Consider the following 6,639-nt stretch of genomic DNA (forward strand, 5'->3'; position numbering starts at 1 on the left):
GACAGAACCACTAATTACTCAGGCATATGTTTTATACAGCGGATGCCCTTCTATTTAAAAACATTCATGCACTCTCTCATTCACACACATACTGTATATTTTTTCACTACAGCAAATTTAGTTTACCCAATTCATTATATATACAATGTATATGTACACATATTGCAATCAAAATTAGTAAACCCCCTGAATTATTAGCCGCCCCTGTTTATTTTTTCCCCTATTTTTGTTTAACAGAGAGAAGATTTTTTTGACACATTTTTAAACATAATAGTTTTAATAACTCATTTCTAATAACTGATTTATTTTAACTTTGCCATGATGACAGTAAATAATATTTGACTAGATATTTTTCAAGACACTTCTATACTGCTTAAAGTGACATTTAAAGGCTTAATAAAATTAATAAGGTTAACTTGGCAGGCTAGGGTAATTAAGCAATATAACAATGGTTTGTTCTGTAGACTATCGGAACAAAATATATAGCTTAAAATGTTCTTTAACAAATTAAAAACTGCTTTTATTCTAGCTAAAATAAAACAAATAAGACTTTTTCCAGAAGAAAAATATATTATCAGACATACTGTGAAAATGTGTTAGCTCTGTTAAACATCATTTGGGAAACATTTTAAAAAGAAAAAAAAATCAAAGGGGGTTTAATACATTGAAACTGTAAATATAATTATAGTGTAATAGATAGAATTATAGTCTATATATTACTTTTTTTTCATCGATAGATTTGTACGAATCATAGTTTATGGTTCAGATGGCACCAAAAATCCTCTGTCAAGAAAATTCATTATGCACTTTTTTTGGGGAGTTTGGCAACGGAACCGAACCAGATGTATTAAGGACTAAAGTTCATTCCACTTGCAAGTTCATGTTTACTATGTTGTAGCCTTATTTCAGTGACATTAAAAATACTTATTTTCTACTAACCTCACATTTCATTTTAAATTTATTTATTTTCCTTCGGCTTGATCCCATTATTCATCAGGGGTCAACTTATCCAGCATATTTTTAACACAGCAGATGCTCTTTCAGCTGCAACCCAGTACTGGGAAACGTCCAAACACACTTAATCAAACTCATACACTACAGCCAATTTAGTTTATTTAATTCACCTATAGCGCATGTCTGTGGACTGTGGGGGAAACTGGAGTACCCAGAGGAATCGCACCCCAACACGGTGAGAACATACAAACTCCACACAGAAAATGCCAACTGACCCAGCTACCTTCTTGCTGTGAGGCAACAGTGCTAACCAATTAGACACCATGCTGTCCTCACATATCATTATTGTGCTCAAATGTAAAACCACACATATAGTACATGCTGCATGCATATTATTGTTGCACAGTTTGTGCTAAGTACACTGCTGTTCATTCATTTTCTTTTAGGCTTAGTCCCTTTAGTAATCCGGAGTCAACACAGCGGAATGAACCGGCAACTTATCTAGCACGTTTTTACGCAGTGGATGCCCTTCTAGCCGCAACCCATCTCTGGGAAACATCCACACACAATTATTCACACTCATACACTATGGACAATTTAGCCTACCCAAGGCTCCAATAGGTCTCCTGCAGTATTTGTGATGATTGAGATTCAGTTCAAGAGATGAGTTTTCAGAAAATCTACTCTCTGCCACTTTTCCAAAGGATCAACTAGAAGTCAAGTTCTTATTTGTTGCTCTTACAAGTGGGATCGACAACAAGGCTTTTGTCAGGTAGCGTACAGCAGTATGTAATAATGAAAGAATTGTCTTTATTTTTGAAAAACCATATCCAAGTCAGCGGGTTGACCCTTTTTTTTTTTAGATGGTGATAAAAAGCACATCCTCTTTGCATCTGCAAATCAGTATCACGGACTGTAATACAAACACTGTCACATCCACATGAAACGGAGACGTGTGTGTGTGAGTGCTAAAAACAGAGTTATTTACCCTTCAAAGAGCAGTCATTGTTCTCCTACAAAAAAAGCATTGTTCTCTTCTTAAAAGCTCATTTGAGTGTCCTGAACAGTGTTAGGCAGAGAGCTGCACTGCAAACACTGATCTGTTGATGTAGCTCTGATCATGTTGTGTAGCTACATTGATACTTACTATAGAGTCTCCTTGTTGGTTTCATATTAGCACAGAAACCAACAAAACACCTCTTGTTGTAAGAAACAGCAACACTGCCTATCTTATTTTTTTCCACCTACACTTCTATAGATAGAGCACTAATGTTCCCTAAACTGTTCAGCAAAGGCCTGACTGCTTCCATCTCACCTGCTACATTTATGCACTTCAACATCGCGGATAAAAGGCAATTTCTAAGTGTGCCGATGAGTGTTTATATGTGTGGGCAGCGGAAGAGAGTGAATCAAAAGGATGAAGTGTTTTTCAATGATGGCTCCAAATCCCTCTGATTGCGCCGAGCCTCGGCCTGTGTCTCTGAAGTGCCGTAGGAAACATGACAAATGTGCATTCAGGGCAAAAAAATATATTGCAGGTCACCTTTGAAAAGTTTTCGACGTGACCTTTCATACTCTCAGTTGTGCTGTATGAGGTTAATCATTTTTTTAAAGCACATGTGAGGTGTAATATATTACAATTATTTATTTTTTGAAAAGGGGAGGGAAAAAGTTCTGTTTTATTTGCTCTACAATACAAGGATGCATTGCAAACTACGGTTAGTTAGAATGCATGAGGCAGGTTAATAGTGTGAACACACTGAAAGTGCAAAGATTAGGCCTTTAACTGTAAAAGAGCATCTCATTATCACTAAGAAAGCTATGCCATTAAAAACCTGTTTAATAGACTTGTTTCGTGAGTCTTTCCATTTCAAGGATCTTCCACTCTATAAAGCACAAATAGAAAGGAAACGAAAATGGCATCATATTGTGCTGTGTTGATCTCGTTTTAAGGAGAGTTTATTTTATACTGCTGGATATAAAATCAAGTGGAGAGAGCTGTAAAATGCAGTGTTTGTGTTTCTTATTTTGAAGGGAAAAAAAGCATTGAGCAAACTACTGTGGCATGTGTAGTCTTTCAAGGACAAATACAGTACAGTACATATATATTTTTGTCCTATAGATATGGTTGTGCCATAGAAGTTGAATGTAAAAATCTTGATAATTCTGTGGGTCTTGAGTGATTGGCTAGGCCATTCTACAGCTTGATTTCAGCTGCAGTCTAGGCTTTCACTGCCTTTCTACACCTCTCTTTCTTCATGTGTTCAGTACTTTTTTCTTGTGTCAGTTAATTTTATCACATATAACTTAATTTGTAACCTAATTAATATAGTTTTCATTGCATATATTTTTGTTTTTTTTTTGGTTGTTACCAACATCTGGTGAAAGTCAAACTTCCCTTTTTAATTCATAATGAACAGTGGTGGAAAGAGTACTGAAATTCTTACATAAGCTAAAGTACCATTACTTGCCTATAAATGTGGTGCAAGTAGAGTAAGTATCTGTTGTAAATATTACTCAAAGTGTAAGTTAAACATGGACTTTTCAAAAGTATTTAAGAGTTATGAGTATAAGGGCATACTCACAGTATGCTATGGCAAACCGTGCCCGGGCCCGTTTCACTTATCGTTTGAGAAGTGTGAGTGCTCTGAATCAGGCTCAGGCATGGTTCAGATACCTTGGAAGAGGTGTGCCAGAGCGTTGTTCACTTGGGATTTGTCACGGTACGTTTGTAGTCTGAGTGCAAAGCACGCCTGAGCCTGAAACTGAAGACGAGATGTGAATTTTAAGGAACTGTTTCTTATGTGTTTATTAATCATTCTTACTGTTCAGTGTATTCAAACTGTTGTAGATTGTTTAAGAAGCAAACCCCTCACTGCACAGCAGCTGCACTTCTAGCAAACTCATAATACCTGCCGCGCAAGGACTTTATGATTATTTATGAGCGTTAAAAATGCCTGATTTGTTTGGAGAAATATTTGACTGTGTGTCACCGCATCCCAAATAACTAAAACAATAAAACTAAAGATATCTCCACTGTGCTGAGCGAGAGTGCTTCTTAATAGTGTGTGTACACCATTACACTGTAAAAAATTAGATCCTTTTACATGTAATTTAAATAAACCGCCAACTTATCCAGCACATTTTCACGCAGCGGATGCCCTTCCAGCCGCAATCATCTCTGGGAAACATCCATCCACACACACTCATTCACACACACACACACACCAACACACACACACACACACATACACAATGGACAAGTTAGCCTTCCCAATTCACCTGTACCGTATGTCTTTGGACTGTGGGGGAAACCGGAGGAAGCCCACGCAAACGCAGGGAGAAAATGCAAACTCCACACAGAAACTCAGAAGGCTCAAACCAGTGACCTTCTTGCTGTCAGGTGACAGCACTACCTACTGCGCCACTGCATCGCCTTGAAGTCATTTAAAAGTCATTGAAATTTCTTAGAGAAGCAGTTCAGTGAAATAATTGCAAATATCATGATTATGAATATCACGGCTTAGCTTGATTTACCTAGTCAATTAATTCAAGGACTTGGAACATTCTGAAGCAAGAATTAAGGTTTTTTTTTTAGGCACTTAGCACAGAAATTGCTCTGTCATTAAATAATTAAACTGCAGAATCAGTATGTTCGTTCTAAATTCATGAAACTGTCTGCTTACTTTCTCGGAGTAAACAATAACAAAAATGTGAAAACAGTTGTTTTTTTTTTTATAACAATTTCTGTATACAAGCGTGATGCTGAAATAAAAGATCAGATAAAAAGAGGAGACTGATGTGAAAGTCTGAGTCCGTTTACATGAGTAAAAGTGAAACTGAACACTGGCTGTTGCTTGGATACACTGACGCCAAAAGGGGAAGATCAAGGCAGAGTAGATACTCTGAGCTGAAAAGATGAAAGGCTGCAAACAGGAGATCTTCTCATGCAGGCTGTAGGTTCATTCATCCTCACATTTCCATCCTCCGCATAGAGATGATGTTCTCCATATCAGTCCGTTTTCAATCCATGTCCGCATGCCTCACTGTACTGAAAATTTCATGTTTCCCTTTTTAGGTCAGACATTTGTTCTAATTCAACAATAACTTCCCTGCAAAGTGGACTCTGCAGGATATTTTTCACCATGATTTCTGTTAGCAAATGTGTGTCTCGATCAGCTCCCTTGTTCAGTATTCAGGGCACTGAACAGGGAGTCTGTCTCAATCGCACAATTCTTCCAGTGCACTGAAAAAGTGCCACAGTGCATTATGAAAATCACACAATGCTCCATTAATGGACGTTTAGAAGCTGGAAATATGAATCATGTGAATCAAACATAACAAATGAGAGATGTGCGTCTTATTTGTTATGTCAGTAAAGATGACACGTAATGTAGACTACTAGAACTTTCATACTTTTATTGTTGTCCTTCACTTTCCTGTTACAAAACTCTCACACTCTGACAAAAACTCGAGATCCTGTCTAACATCAACAACATCACATATTTTCCGAACTCTTAAAGTGACCTGCGCTCTTTAATTATTATTTGTATAATGAACACATTGCTCTAATTTAACTCAAGATAATGATCAACTAAACATGCAACAGTATTTATTTATATGTAACATGAACAAACATAGAACTAGCAAACCTTCATAATTGTTTAAAGGTTGAAATATTGCTGATATTTAAAAAAGTTAAATTATTTAGCTATAATCCTCTCTGTATACATCAGACACTTTCTTATCATTGCTCCATATTTCTTAAAACATTGTGAAAAATTAATAATGTGCTTCCCGCAGGTGAGTGAGCTTGACAAACCACCTGTAAGTAACACTCTCTGTCCACTACTTATGCACCAGATGCTTCATGAAGGCTTAATGCTTATAAAAACATTTTGGAATTATTGGTGTGTTCCATGGGTGAGTGGGTTTGATAAACCCCCTCTAAAACATACTCAAGGCAAACTTTCGCATCTCTGTTTCCACTACAAACTTTCTTGTCAACAGTCCATGTTTCTGAAAGCATCTTGCAATTTTTGGCATGCTCCATGGGTGAATGGGCTTGTCAAACCACCTGTAGAACATACTCTAAAAGTGCTTCTTTCCTCATTTGTAGGTCACTTTGGATAAAGGCATCTACTAAATGTTGTATTAAATGTATTAAATGAATAAATAATGTATTGGTGAAAAATGAAAAATATTATTCTTGCTGTTGTTCATAAATGACAGTTTTGATGTTGTACAACGATGACCTTCTCATGTCACACAGGTGTCCCAATGTGCAGTGAACTAAGCTCATCACTGTTTTTACCACTGCCCTCTTACCACTGATCCATGACCTCCTGATCTAGGAAGCTGATCGAGAAGCACACTCCATGTTTCATATGTTGTATTTATTTACAGAGGTAAGTTATGTCACGCAACGCTTCTCTAGTAAGATGCTGCAGGCAGTGCTGTTGTGCAAATCCATAAATTAACATTTAGAAGTGAATTAAGTATCTCAACATGCTCAGGTAGCGAGCAATGCACACTTTGGCTATGTTCCAGTCCTCATTTAGACACGCACTTGTGAACTTCCCCTCTCCTGTTCTCCTTGGGGAATCCCAAACACCATTTTGAAGTGCGTTTCACTTCATCAAGTGAACAAAGGAAACTTACATGGACATCCTTGATCCCCGATTT

This window comes from Danio rerio, chromosome 1, assembly GCF_049306965.1.
Source record: "Danio rerio strain Tuebingen ecotype United States chromosome 1, GRCz12tu, whole genome shotgun sequence".
Taxonomy (NCBI): domain Eukaryota; kingdom Metazoa; phylum Chordata; class Actinopteri; order Cypriniformes; family Danionidae; genus Danio; species Danio rerio.